Below are 16,125 nucleotides of genomic sequence, written 5' to 3'. Positions count from 1 at the left end.
ATTAGCTAGAGACAGATATTTTTTGTTGAAGTTTCATAGCTAGAATTTCAGAGTATATTCAAAAACTCTTCTCCCCCATTTCCACTTACTTTCCAAGAAAATATATAAAATTTTGTGTTTGCATCTAAATAAAATCTATACCTATGAAAATAGTTAAAATAAAATCATTAAAAATTCAGCAAAAGAGCAACGAATACTTTAAACCATCAATCACATATTGGAAAATGTGAGATGTGTCTTGAATTAATGTGTACTTTTTATCATAACAGTATCCTTGAAATCTGCAACATGGAGTGATAATCAAGTCAGAGTATAACAAATTGGTTTCTCATACTTTATCATTTAAACTGTAAAAAGGGGAGTCTAAGAAATAATTTACATCCAATTTTCTTTTATAAAGTGCTATGATTTCAAAGGTTATATGAGTAATATTAGTTTCCAATATTGTTCTGCAAAGAATAAAAGCTTTGTGCTAACTAGAGAATATTTGAAATTCACTAAACTCAAGACATACATACCAGTTTCTGGTCCCACCCACCCACCTACCCACCCAATTTAAATAACTGCTCAATTGAGGAAGAATGGGGCAAGAATGAAAACCAAGTGAGAGCCTTTTTCACATGCCAGAAACCTTTCCAGAGTTGCACTGTTCTATATAAGAGCCAATAAGAGGTTATTTAAATTTAACTTAATTAAAATTAGATACATTGCAAGTGCAAGCTACATGGCTAGTGGCTACTGTTTTGAACAGCATAGGTAGACAGCAATCTCAGAATCACAGAAAGTTCTTTTAGACAGCACTGAGGATAGCTACCTTTCTTCCCAAGAATAATTAAAAATGATTTCTTTTTATTCATCATTTCAGATGGGACAACTGAAGTTCAGAAGAAAAAATAAACAGCATATTCAATTTCAGAATATTAGTAACTGGTGAACCAACAACTTTATATCATTTCAATTTGGTTTCTGAGCCTCTGCTTTTTCCACTTAATATATAGAATTGACTGAAGAAAAGAAATCCTTAAAATTAGGAATAGCTCATAGAAGGCCTCTCCCTGAATGGACCACAGCCTCAAAAAATCTCACCAAAGGTAGCACTGGCACAACTTGTTTCTGGAATATTTATCCTTGATCTTTTGGTATTCCTTGTCTTATGCTAGATTATCTGAATTGTGCTGAGTTCTTATTAGTATGTACATTTTTGAATTAAATTCACCTTGCAATTCAGGTTTCTCCATTACCCCTTATTTCTAGCAAAGATTTAGAAGCTGTGCCAAATATTATATTTATATTTTATGTCACCTGCCGAGACAACTTCTGCAGGTGATGCATCTAAATGTCAGGTTCAAACTTAACCTTTTAAGTTCTACCAACATTGTTCCACATTTGTGGATTGAATAATGTCTCCCAAAATGATATGCCTAAATCCTCACCCCCAGTACTTATGAATGTGATTTGATTGTTAAAAATGATTTTTACAGATGCAATTAAGGATTCTGAGATGAGATCATCTTGGATTCAAGGTGAGCAGTAAATACAATGACCTACATCCGGGTAAGTATAAGGGGAGAAAGGTTTGAAGCACATGGGCACAAATCAGAAAACATAGGAATAAAGGTCAAAGGGAGATGGAGGCAGAGATTGGAGTGATGTGAGTACAGACATCACTCACAAGAAACAGGAAGGGTTCAGGGCCACCACCAGAAGTTAAGAGGGAGGGATGGAACAGAATGTCTCTCAGAGCTTCATGAAGAACCAAACTGCCAGCACCTTGATTTTGGACTTCTGGCTTTCAGAACTGTGAGATGATACATTTCTAGTTTTTAAAGTCACCCAGTTTGTCTAATAAGTTAGAGCAGCCCAAGGGAACTCACAAAGCCACTATCCCCATCAGTAAGACTTCTTTTAGGTGCTTTGATCTCCATCAAAGCAGTTACTGTTCCTTCCACATCTCACAAAGATATAATCAAGATTTTTTTTTGTGATTAAATTCCCAATTAACAAAAACAAGTAAATGCAATCTGGGTGAACACCTGAAGAAAAATGTCAAAAATACGTAAATGTTAGGTTGTGGGAAAATGATTTTGCCTGTTAAAATTAGGCTGACGGGCTGGGTCTAGAACCACACTACTTCCTTTTTTAAAGTTCTGAACAGGCTCTGAGGCACACTAGAAGCCTAAGAGACTGAATGACATAAGATGTGTGAAAGGATACTGTTGATCAAACAATGCTATAGGAGGAAAAAAAGCTTAATGTAACTGACAAATAAAGGAGTGTTTTATTTAATGTGACATATAGGTAATGATATGTGAATTATTACCATGCATGGTGATAAGAAAAAAGACAACAAAATATAAAATTTACATTTCATTATTTTTTATGGCCAAACCAAATTATTTTAAGATGATCTTACCTTATATTTCTCTGGCATCTGCAAAACCAAAGTTTACCACTTTTCAATATCCTGAATTTTTTTTTTTTTTTTTTTTTTTTTTTGAGACCAACTCTTGCTCTGTCACCAGGCTGGAGTGCAGTGGCACAATCTCTGCTCACGGCAAATTCTGCCTCCTGGGTTCAAGCAATTATAGTGCTTCAGCCTCCCAAGTAGCTGAGATTATAGGCATGTGCCACCACACCCAGCCAATTTTTGTATTTTTAGTAGAGACAGGGTTTCACCATGGCAGCCAGGATGGTTTTGATTTCCTGACCTCCCGATCCACTTGCCTCCCGCCATCCAAAGTGCTGGGATTACAGGAGTGAGCCACTGCACCGGGTCCTATCCTGAATCTTTTAATGCTTCCTACATTCCATACAGAAACTACTTAGACTCTCACAAACTCAAACATTGTGTTTTAATCCGCCCCAAATTCCCTAATTCTATAACGTGTAGCTGGTTTCCTCCGAAGTTCTAGTGCTAATAAATAGAGTTATTCTCACAGCTCATATTCACCTAGGTGCTCACTAAAAATGGAACTGTGGATTAATCACCTTAAGGACAGAATTCTGTGGGTGAAATGCCAGGATGGAAGTGAAATCTCAATTAGGAGAAATAAGAGGAGCAACCTCAGTCAGTAATTAATGCTAAGGGCGATCAAAGGAAGAGAAGGGGAGAACTTGACCTGCTTTCTGGTCCAGTATATACAGAAGATATGGGCCAGTCAGGTGTTGGCTTTCGAGCCAAGGGAGCTCCTGACCTAGACACAAGACATCTCCTTAGTAAAAGACTTAAAGACTTAAATAGAAAAAGAACATATTGCGGAAAACTCATCTACAAATAACTGTTAATAAATAGTACCATATCATTTCCTTGTTGGGGTGGGGATAAGGAATCAGAATGTATTCTGTCCCAGAAAGTGAAGCAGTGGGGGTTAAAAACAGTATTTTCACCTGTTGAGAGGAAAATTATCAGAAGGCCTGACAGGTCTTGACCATTTTATTTACAAACTAACCTGTTATCATTTTTTGTTTATTTTTCTTTAAATGTGGTAATCAATAACAGGTAGTAGATGCAAAGGAAAACACTTAAAATCACTTTAGCCTAACTGGAATTTATGCTATCCCCCAGCCTCTAGGTTTCCTCAGTTAAGAAAGGTCATGTATTCAGGGAAAGAAAAAAAAAAAACTAGGAAAAAAAAAAAAAAGAAGAAAGAAAGAACAGAAAAAAGGACTAAAGTTTAACAACAAATGTTGTTGCCTAAGACTCTCCATAGCACACTGATTCATTCTTCCTGAGACTTCTACTCTATATGCTAGAGACTTTTCACTGTTTGCTGACAAGAGAATATAGATAATCAGAATTATTACACCTTGATAGGAAATTTTCAGCCAAAGGTTTGCTGCCAATCTTCTAGTCTACGGTGAAGGTTTTTATTCTACTAATTTAAGCCTACAACTATAAAAGGAAAAGAAAAAATTCTTTTAAAAGCAAAAACTTCTAGAAAGAGCATTTTTTACAGACCTAGAGAAAGAATGGCACTGAAAGAAGAAAGGTTATTTTGATAGTCTAGCCTGGAATAAACAGACTCACGTAAGGAGCCAAAATAACTATATTTAAAACAACGAACATGGACAAATCTAATTCATAAGTTAATTAAATAAGGAGTACCCGTAAAATTTTTTTAGACAAACAACTAAACTGGCCGGGCACGGTGGTGGCTCATGCCTGTACTCCCAACACTTTGGGAGGCCGAGGCGGGTAGATCACCTGAGGTTAGGAGTTGGGAGACCAGCCTGGCCAACATGGTGAAACCCCACCTCTACTAAAACGACAAAAATTCGCTGCCTGTGGTGGCACATGCCTGTAATCCCAGCTACTCAGGAGGCTGAGGCTGAGGCTGAGGCTGAGGCAGGAGAATTGCTTGAACCCAAGAGGTGGAGGTTGCAGTGAGCCGCAGCAGAGCCACTGCACTCTAGTCTGGGTGACAAGCCTGACTCTGTATCTCAGAAACAAAACAAAAGAAAAAACAACCAAACAAAAAGAAAACTTTATTTTGTTTGTTTCTTGGAAACTAAAGTGCTTGGAAATAAATATTTTTAAAACTAAGTGAGAAAACGGTGACACACATTTGAATATATTTAAAAATAATTAAGATGTGTATTGGAATATTGGCCTATGGTATTCATTAACAGAATCTGTTTAAATTTGTGCAGGAATTAATATAAACAGATATACACACACGTGCATACCTATTATTTCAGCAGTGGAAATAAAATAACAGAGTAATAACTGTAGGTATTTGTGACACTATTTGCCTATATTCTAATATATTATGCAGAAAGCAATGAAATTCTTTACCTGAGAAAAACTAAAAATATATCAGAATTTGAACATCAGTACAAATAATTGGTATTTTATGAAATCTATTTGCAAGAAAATTGATCTAAGAAAATCTTACAACCTTACAATTTAATTGGCAGAGAGTGAGTTGATGCTGATAAATCATGAAAATATACAAACCTGTTTTTATTCCTATACACTATTTGTTTTGTTCCAAAATCAGAAGCAGAGTTATAATGATAAAATACCAGTGTTAATAATGTTCTCTAAGCATTATTACAAATTCCTTGGTTTTCAAGCGAGGAAACGGGAGCTAAGAGATATTCAGTAATGCACTCAGCATCAGACAGCTTTGAATCTCAGATTAGGCAGCATTCAGTGTTATATCTATAATACTAGAATATCAGAAATAATTTTTTTCAAGCAATGGTTCCCTTAAGAGTCAGCCACAACACTATAAAGGGTCAAATTATTCAAGAAAATGCTTATGAAAGCTATTGTTATCTCAACACTATTAAAAGTAAAATATATCCAGGCATACTCTAATGTAATAATTTAACTTTAAAAAATTTTTCTTAAAGAACAACAATCTTGCATGTTCTTCACATGTACCCCAAAATGCAAAAAAAAAAAAAAAGAAATGTTTTTGGATGTCAACAAAGATAAGAATAATAGCAAAATTATTCATTCAGCTTTCTTTCTAATATGAGCATATTCATATTAGAAACAGTTTGACAACAACTGAAATATCCAGCCATAACAGACTGTCAAATAACTTCTTCTAGATCCACAGAATGAAATAACATGTGACTATGAAAATAATGTTGTATTTGAAAGATATTTAATGGCTTCAGTATTTTAATTTTAAAAATTTTATGCAAAACGTTATGATAAATATAGCATCATTGACATATATATAACATATATATATGATATACCACAATATCACTCACATTTATCTTATAGAATTGTGTTTTATATTGTATCTTGCATTTGCAGTTTGTTTTTAATACATTATTACACTTAAGAACGATTTCAGAAGTCAGAATAGAAATGCCGAAATTGTGATTTCATCATAATCACACGATGGAATACTGAACAATGGTTATAATGAATGAACTAGTTCTAAACGTATGAACAAAGAAAATATTTTAAAACCATGAACAGTAGAAAAGCAAACTGTAAAATGATACACAGAGTGAATGTAAAATGAGTGTTAAAATGTGACTTCTCTTCTAAATGGATCTTTAAATTTTCATTTAACAAATCTTATAAAGACTATAGTTTTAATACTTTTAATACTGAATATTGGTTCTATTGAATTCTATTAAATTGAATTCAATATTCAGTTTAATATTGAAAGTTGAATAATTAAAAACCCTCATAAATATTACAATACAAATATTTTTGAAGCATCTTCCTTCTGACCATGTTATTTATCCCAAATTTTTATTCCTTTTGTTCCCTAATTTAATTTTTTTATTTTCATGCTATTTTAATAAAAAATTATTAAACCAAAAGAGTAAATATTCCTGTTCTCCATGTTTTGTCATTATAGTCTTCAAGTTAAACATTCTCATTAGTGACATGAGGGCTTCTCTCAGAGGTCTCTGATGGACAGGTCTAGGTGTGGCACTATTTTGGTAACCTTGGTCTTACAGGTTTGGTTTACAGTATGTGTCAGTGTGTCAGATCTAATTAGATTTGAGGATGATGACTCACACTAACATTCACAAGAGAATGAAATGTATAACCTATTATTTAATTTATTAATTTTTAATCAAAATTTTAAAAAGGAGCCTAGAGCTCTTGCCTGCTGCCTGCAGAAGCACCCTAAGCACCTTATTCCAAGAAATGTACAAGAGTAAACAGATTATCTGAAGGTTGTTTGGTGAGCATGAATTAGAATACATTATTTTATTTATATGATGTACTCCTATTGCCATCAGACCATGCAGGTCTGTAGCATCAAGTATTCAGAAAGCTAGCAACTACTTTCTTTCTTGAAGGGCACCCATACAATTATTACCAAACTTTGCCCTTCAGATTCTGGTTCAGTTTGCATATTTTCTATACACATTAGAAACATTTATCTCATAGACATTGTTAAGACTGTCAGTATGATTTGAGCTGCTGCCTTGAGAATATATTCTATCATTTTTGATAGAGATTCTTCTTCACACAAATCTATAGATTTGGTCTTATATTATGGGGTGTCTTCTGATGCATTAATTCTTGACCAGTTTTTGAAATCTGAAGAGATTTCTTAGGTCACTTGCTTTATCTTTTGCCTCGAAGTACATATTTTTTCTTAATTGTATATAAAACATTATTTACTAAAATGTTTTGTATATTATTCACATTTTAAACTCCTCTGAATTACCAAATGGAAAACATTTTACAAACATTCTGTCAACATATTATTTAGAATGTCAGAATTAATTTTTGAATTGATATATCAGTTGCAATTCTATAAATGATATCACATAACGAGCAAAACCACTGTCACTTATTGTTATGGTTGTTGGTCTTCTCACACAATTTAAAAATTAATTTTCTATAATTTCTCAGGAATTGTGAAAAGCCAATCCATGCAAATAGGAAGTGTTGCAAATCCTTTTTAACTTTATTCTAGAGTTGCTAATCACACAATGATTCAAAATGAAAACTCTCTAAATTGAAATGACCAAGCTCCAAAAACAGTAAAATTCAAAGAATTTACCATACAATTACATTTGAAATCTAGATTTTCCCCAAATAACATTATCCGATATTTAAAAATTAAGAACAGTAAGCAAATAATCTCATTCATATTCAATGCACTTTTTTAGTTAAATGTCTCAAAAACAAAATTTTTCAGTGCTATAACTTCTCATATTAAAATAGACTAAACTGGAACTACCAATATTGTATAAAACAATAGTGACTGAAAAATGACTTTCTTAAAAAATTAATAAACCATTCTATATGAATATTGCTAGCATAGCAATTTGGACATAGACTTTGCCAAAATCAGTAACAGGGACTTAAACATTTAAGACTATTGTTAACATTATTTCTGTTACTTTACTATTTCAAGGTTTTTTTTTTTTAGTCAAAATTTCTGAAAACAAATACTGAGATTTCTATCTGTTATATAATTGTATTACTACAAAATTTTTATTCCTTGAAATTTAATTTTATATGTGTATGACAACCATTAAATTGTTGCTTTCCTTGTTCAAATTAATCACTGTGAACTGTTTTTTTTAAAAAAAATTAACATGCATAAGGTTCACAAGTAATAAGAAACACTGTTCAAAATGTTATTGCATTTCTTAAAGAAGTAAACACATTGTAAACGTTAAGTAAAAAAATCACTGAACCCTAATTGTATGAAAATTAATCTTTTAGGTTTTGATCCTTTAGTTACCAATAAAATTTTGAAGAAATGACAAACAAATTTGACTCACACATATAATTTTAGAAAAATATGTATTGTGAGTCTTAATACTTTATGTGATTTTAACGTATTTTTAAATCAAAACAAAATGAAGTTAGCAATAACTGCAAAATTGTCAACTCTGCTCTGAATATAAAAAGCAAAATAATTAAACTGTATGAAAAATTATTAATGTGAAAAGTACAAATATAAAACTTCACAATAATAATATAAGAGGACCTGTATTTGGGGAAAAACCTACAATATAAATATTGACCCACACAAAATATAAATTTAATATTTTTGAAACTCAAATCTATAGGCAACATACTTAAGAATTCAAGACACTTTAGTGTATTTAATTTTACCACAAAAACCATTTATTTTGCATAAAGAATTGTTATATGCTACATGAAATTAAAATAACTAAACCTGTAAGACAATGGGAAAAAGAAATTATGAATATCCCATCACAAAACAAATATTTTCTGGTTGTTAACCTCTTGGACTATCTTGCACCTATTTGTTATTAAAAGAAAGATATCAGTGTACTGATTTTTATTTGAAAAGAAAAGATCAAAAATAGATCCTAATATTTACTGATCACTTAATTTGATATTTATGTTTTTAAAATTTGTATTAGTATTATAGATGCTGATTAAATTTAGGTAAATACACTTCAGGAAAAAAGTTTATAGATAGAAGGTAAATTGGCATGTTGATTTTTCTATAATAATTGCTTAACCTTTAAATCTATGTTCAACAAGGTACCATTATCCTCTCGGAATATTCTGTTCTACTGATAGTACATATTAATTAACACAACAAATCAAAATACACACACCTGTACACAAGAAAGCCAATTTATCATTTTGGTTATCATATTGGCTGAAATATGAGATTATTTAATCTTGCTGTTGTTAATTTTATATATAATCAAAATTTAAACCTATATTTATCTTCCAAATAATAAAATTAATCCTAAAAACTACATAAACAATTTATTCTTAGTTTTAATAGACAACTATTAAAAATCAGTCTACTATATAACTGCTGAAGTACTTTTTAAAAAGTAATGTGAATAAATCTACTTAATGAATGATGAATTGAGCTATAAGATGAAAAAAATGTTAAGTATTGATGTAATCCATTAATACACTGGTATTTGTGACTGATTAGTTCTCATTAAAAGTGCCCAGTTTCAGGTGTCAAAATAGAGTTTATTTAGAAAATTGGTGGTATAAACTGGAGGGAAGACATTCATAGAAAAATGTCTCTTCACTCTTCTCCCTCTGTCATATAATTGAGGCTGACATATGGATACTGTTTGTTCTCACATGCCCATGGTTACTAATTTAGTAAATTCTATAGACCCACTGCAGATTTTTTTATTGTTTTGCATAATAATGCTCTAAATCTAATGTTACCAGCAAAGATCCCTGTCATACAATAATCATCAATATTTATTACTAAAGCAACTTCTTGAATATACTGTACTTCAAGCATGGAAAGTTGAATAAGAATCTAATGTAATTTATATTCATAACAAAAGTACTAGCAAAGTAGTCAAAATACTGATTGGGGATATATATGAGGTAACATCAATTTAAACTTTTTGCCACACCATTAATCAGCCTTTCAATTTGCCAACAAGATTATATCTGTCAGCTGCCTTTAGTTTAGGCACAAAGCTCTGATAATCGTAGTCAATCATACATTTTAAAACCTTTGAAATATTCATTTGGAAAACATGATATAATTCTGTTAGTTAGGTGTTCTTGTGAAATAATCAAAATCATTAAACATATAAGAAGGAAAATACTAGTTGGACAACTGTCTTTTTCTAATAATATCAGTTACCTTTAATTAAGCCTCTCCAATCTTCTATCTTTGGAAAATAATAATTAGAAAGGTATGCTTATTATAACACTTAGTAGCTGTGATTCTGGTAAATAATTTTTCACTCACTTGATATTCACTTTTGATCCATCCACATTTTCCCATAATAAGTTCTAAATATAGGTCCTTTAAAAAATGGAAGATAGTTTTTGACCACTATAAAGAATGACTATATCTGTCTTTTTCGATGGTTTTAATCACTTAGTCACAATATAAACAGTTTATAGAAAATTTTGTGTTTAGAGATTATCACAAGTTTCATGGTAATTAGGTGAATCGTAGGGCAGCTTACCCGATTATATTTCTATGGCTAAATATCTCCAAAGCTAAATGGCAGAACTGGTATCCTATATACGGTAATATAGAGAAAATCATCTGGAGATTCTGGGGCTTTAGAAGAATTTGGGATAATCAGTGAATTAAAATCTATCCCTGAATACTGTATGAGCAAAACTGTACTCATGTTAAAAATATGTTTTATGAGATATATATCATATAACATGTTATAAAACAATCATAATACACATATTATTAAGCTATATTCTATATACTTTTATGCAAAGAAGTGATAATTAAAAAGAGTTGAAGGTAAAGGTGTTTGCACCCAATACAGCATTAACATATAAAAGTTAAATGAGAGTAATACTCAGAGTTGAAAATATTATTTGGAATAAATCTTACATCCTCATCATTTCTGCTAAAAGTTATACTCCAAGATATGATTTTTTTCCTTATATATAATGCTAAAAACTTTTTCTTCTTATTAGAACTAATGGTGCCTCCCAAGAAGTCACCCAAGCTTCAAATATGTATGCCTTTCTATAAGTCATAAGTGAAAGTCATTCTCAATCATACTTTGCATTATAAGAGAAACCAAACAGGCAGGTGACAAGATGGAAATTAAGGAACAAAAGGTTTCATCTTTTGCATGATCTTCACTGATTGATAAACCCATGTTAACCCCTAGAAGATAACTTAATGGAGATAAAAACAAAATCTCTGCTTCTTCATAACGTCTCAATCCCTGTATATGTGTTTTAAAAGCTTAATTCAGTTGAAAGGTTGGTGCAAATTTAATTGCGGTTTTATATTTAAGTCTAAACCCAGTGGCTACATTTTATGGTTCTGGAAGAAAACTACCTAATAGAGCTGTAATAGAATGAAGTCCTAAGGAGATGGAATGAAAATACAAGTAATGCAGTAGGTGCATTAAAATCACTGTAATAACAAGTGCAAACACTTGGTGAATGCCAAGCTTCAACTATTATCATGAGGCTTAGGTTTAATACAGATCCTCTGTTTAACAGATATCTATTTTTGACCACATTTTTAAAATAAGAATTTAAAATTAATGATTGATTAAATTATTTTCCAAAATTCTTCAATATGCACATCACCACTCCCATTACCAAGATTCCCAGTGAAAACTGATTACCCATATGTGTATGCATATACGTATGTATGTATGTATATTTCCCTCCATAAAGCTGAATGCAACCTCAGTAGTGTAATACATGATTCTACCTGCCCAATAAACTTAAATGAAGAATCTCAGTACGGTATGAAGAATATTTAGTGATTACATTTTTAAAATTTCAAAATATGTAAAAATATATATGTCAAAGTTATGTCAAAATTATATCAATCTTATCATTTCCTTTATATTGAGTTTACAGAAAAACTTATAAGTCACCTGATTTTCTCTGAAGATACATATCACCTGAGCAATCACCATAATATGCCTACCTCTAACCAATTTTACCACATTAACACTGCTGTAACTGGCTGATTTTTAACTGTCAATAAGAGTTATACTGGAGGAATTCAACACATTTAATAGGGATGATAAATTAGTAAAAGTCTGGTTTTCATATTTTTAAATATTGAAATATGGCATAAAACTTTCAGCATCTTACACTGAAACCCTTTTGTTCTTGCCCGTGTAGAGGCGCATACATTTAGATTGGAATAAATTTAGAAAAATCTATAATCATTTAATCTGTGTGGCAACAGGCGGGATAAAATCAGTTCCTTGAGAAAGGTAGTTATACTATTTTATAACACGGGGAACTCCAAGCCTTCTTGGATATTATGCGAATGTGAAAGAAATATAGTTTCAGAACGCAAAAGTAAGTACTTTGCTACAGACGTTATCTGAAGATTTAGAAAACAGTCACTTATATTTTATAAACATGTACCCTCAGTGTAAAGCATGTTTAATTCAAATGATTGCTAGTGCTACATTTTTCAATGGCATCCCGTATGTCTCTAAATTCCTTAAAATGTTTGCTGTATGGCTGTAACTTTTAAATTGCTAAACAATGACATTAAAGTAAGACCTAATAGGATTTTTTTCAGACTAGTTAAGCTCAGTTCTCTGGCATGGAAATCTACGACAAAACACAAAGAAAGGAGCAAGAGAAGAGAGATGAACAGACTAGATTCAAGAAACAATTCTTTCCTGAAACAATGCAAGAAACCAGGTGCTTAAGGCTTTGCCACTCTGTCTGTGAAATGGGCAGCCCATTTGTCTCTGTTCACTTTAAAGCTATTTTTTCATATGCATGATTGATTGCAAAGTTTTAAAATGTGTATAGGAAGACAGATTCTCCCTTCATGTTATTATTGTTACCCATAACGTATCAACGTGAGCATTTTTGAAAGTGGCTTTTGAAGAATTTTGCCTTTGTATCTGAAGGTAAAATGAATGTGACCAGATCACACTGTATCTAAATTTCATGGTATTTTCGGGAAGAAGGAACATCAATTCACAAGGATGACTAAAAAGTTTCATTAACTTTTTTCCTTCAATTTAAGCTGCAGCACATTATTTGAAGAAATAGGTAGCTATCTTAACTTTGAAAAACACAAATTCAGTTGCACTCAGAATACTAAAAAGCATTCAAAATGATGTTTGCTTACTTCCAAATGCAAGTTTTTATGCTCTTTTAAACTATAACACAATAATTAGACCTCTTTTATGTCAGAATGCATTGTTTTTCATGATGTTATGAGTCACCACAATATATAACCAAAGGACCAGTTGACATTTCTGACATGAATGAATCATATCGTACTCTAATATGCACAAAAACTATTTTTAAATGCTTTATGAATGAAAAAGAAGCTTGAAGAATTGAAGTTTCTACAAATATACTCCAATCATATTTCAGTTGACACACATTTTTTTCCAAATATGACAGTAAAACCAGTGCCTCCGCTGAAGTGAGCTCCATATACAGTTTTTTGGCCTCATTGTGATTAGATCGGGATACATGAGTGTTATGCAGGTTCTAGTATAGTTTTCCACTGCTCCATCTGCTGGATATGCCTACATCTCCTGCACCAAAGTGGTAACCTCTGAAAAGTGGCATGAACTAATTCAGCAGGTGGCTTCAAAAGGCTAAAGCACGTTGCTTGGAAACTTACTTTGACTTTTAAATTTTTGTTTCACTAAAACTTCCTACTTCTTCATAAGAAAAAAAAAAAAAGAAGAAGAAGAAGAAGAAGAATGAACCTATAACCATTACTAAAATACTATGGCAAGGAAGATACGTTTCCCAGTAGGTGATCTACTACAAACAAGAAGCCTCTGGGTAATTCATGGCAGGTTTGCAAACCGCTTCAATCTTACTGATTTTGGCATTTACCTGAGAGGTTTCAGAGTCGGTCACCTAATCCAGAAATGGAAATCATATGCATAAAAGTTTTAAAGAGATTTTTAAGCATGCCTGTCAGTAAGCCCATAAATATCACAAAAGGAAATCATGCCTCTCCAAACACGGTTTACCAAGGATCAGGGAGCCCTCAGAATTTTCCCCCGCAGCGTCTTTGCAGGCGGCTCCCGAGTTGCGCTCTCCGACGAGGCAGCCCCACTTTTCCTCCTTCTCCCCAGTCACAGACGGGACAACGTGCAGCTGCCGCCACCGGCCAGGCCGCTGTCGCCGCTGTCACCGCTGCCGCAGAGCCGCTACTGCAAAGAAAGGGTTACTCCCCTCTCGGAGTCAAGTGGCTGCAAACTTCACCTGCTAGTCATGTACCTTTTCCTGCAAACTTGTACGTCCTTCCGTGCAGGAGCAAGGAAACAACCATTACCAGCCTCCCACGGAACGTCATCATGAAGGACACCCCCAGAAGGTAAAACCCGCGAGTTATTCCGAAATGCGATCTTCATCCAGACGGGAACCCCCGCTGCCAACGCATCCGCCCCCCGCCCCCCGCCCCCTCTCGGTTCCTGTCAGCCAGCGGAGCCCGCGCTGCCGGGGAGAGCGGCGGCGGCGGCCGCGGGCATGTGCGAGATGGAGGTAAAGTTTGACAAATGATGACCACTCTGGGAAGGGGAAGCATGTAGGCAGCCAAAAATCCGCGCGCGGTGTGCTCGGGGAGAAGCCGCGCCGGGAAGCGCCACGTACCTTGCTGCGGTGCCAGGCGCGAAGGCTGAGGAGAGAGTCGGTGGAGGCGGCGGGGCGAGCGTCCAGCCCTGGCCGCGGGCTCCCTCCCGGGGCGAGCGCAGTCGTCGCCGCCGCCGCCGCCGCTGCGCCCGGGCGCAGAGCCGAGCGGCTGCCGCCTCGCCAAGGGCGCCGGGCAACGCCACTCACTTGGCCGCGGCAAGTTGGGCAGCCTCCGCCGCGGCCTCGGCACCCGGAGAGAGCAACACGTTTAGTTTGAACTTTCCAGCTCCGGTCCCGGCAAATCCACACTCACGCACAGACGCGCGCGCGCGGACAGCCTCTCAGAGGCGCGCGAGCGGGCCCCGGTGGCTCTCTGGTCGCGTCTTGCTCTCTCCCTCGCTCTTATTGGCGCGGAGGTTATTGTTTTATTTATTTATTTCCTCCTCTCGGTTCCAGCCCTCCTCCCCGCGCCTCCCTCCTCAGCTTCCCCTCCTCCTTCTCCTCTTCCTCCTCCCGGGTCTGCGGGGCAGGCCGCGGCGGTCGCTTCAGCTGCAGAGCGGCGGGGCTGCGCGGCGGGACCTGGCGGGGGCGCACCGGCTGGGGGCGCTGCGCTGGGGCGCGGGGCCTGACGGGCGGGGGCGCGGGGCCTGACGGGCGGGAGCGCCGGGGCTGCCGCCGGGGCTGAGGTGAGGGAGTGTGAGGAGGCGAGGGGACGCCGCCGCCGCCCGCCCGCACCGTGCTGTGCCAGGGGCACCCAGCCGGCTGCTGCCGGGGTGGAGCGGGGCGAACCCTGCGCCACGGCTGAGGAACGGCTGGCTCGGCAAGCCCAGACCCGCCGCCTCCTCTTCCGCAGGCCGGAGAGAAGGCTCAGGCGCCTCCGAGCCACCGCCGCCCGCTTCCCTTCCTGCTGCCCGCGGGGCTCCCCCCGGCCCCCTCGGGGAAGCTCGGAGGCGCGCCGCCACGGTTTCGCCGCGGGAGAAGCGGGTTTGCGTTCGTTAACGGTGGTTTCCGCGCTGCGCGGTGAGGATTCCTCCACTCTCCAGCCCGCCGCTGCCCCGACTCTCGGGAAAGGTGCCGCCGCCGCCGGGCGGGGCGGGCTCAGCCCTCGCGGGCAAAGGAGTGGGAGTCCGCGGACCCCGGCCCCCCGGCGCGGACTGGGGCTCCCGGGACCCTCCGGACCCACCTGCGAGAGCCAGGGCGGCAGTGACTCTGCTACCATTCACCCCCAAAATGAGCTTTCAAATGCAACTGACCGCGGCTGCCACCGTCTTTCAGTCACGGTCTGCCCGGCTCCCAAACCTGCGGGAGACGCGACCCCAGTCACCCGAGGGCCGGGCGCGGAAGAGCCCGGGGCGGAGACCGGACGCCCGTCGGCGGCTCGCTGCTGCCGGGCCGGCTTACTAGCGGCTGCTCCCACGCCAGCCCTTCCAGGCTTCCCGTTAGGTAAACCTGTTTTAGCTTTTTTTTTTTTTTTTTTTCCTTTGGTTTACTATTTATTTATTTTTAGGAATTCACGATTTCAGTCACAAAAGGGGGAAGAATGAAAAGGAACTAATTCTACCGTAGATCTCCATAAATACACACGACCGGTTATCTAAGCCCCGTCGCAAAGGCTGCAATGTAAATCTGACGCCTAG

General features: G+C 36.8%; 1 protein-coding gene across 14 annotated transcripts in view; it reads right to left on the bottom strand.

The window, feature by feature from the left end:
• TENM3 (teneurin transmembrane protein 3) overlaps positions 1-14,607 on the bottom strand; it is a 2,726,163-nt gene extending 2,711,556 nt beyond the window's left edge. For all 14 annotated transcript variants that reach the window (XM_074396661.1, XM_074396660.1, XM_074396665.1 and 11 more), the window contains exon 1: positions 14,510-14,607. The gene's annotated coding sequence lies outside the window, so the exon portion shown is untranslated. The remainder of the gene's footprint in view (positions 1-14,509) is intronic.
• Positions 14,608-16,125: the final 1,518 nt, after the last annotated feature.

The sequence above is a fragment of the Saimiri boliviensis genome, chromosome 3 (assembly GCF_048565385.1).
Source record: "Saimiri boliviensis isolate mSaiBol1 chromosome 3, mSaiBol1.pri, whole genome shotgun sequence".
NCBI classification, from domain to species: domain Eukaryota; kingdom Metazoa; phylum Chordata; class Mammalia; order Primates; family Cebidae; genus Saimiri; species Saimiri boliviensis.
The sequence above is the reverse complement of the archived record's forward strand: the minus strand, read 5'-3'. Positions and strand labels throughout refer to the sequence as shown.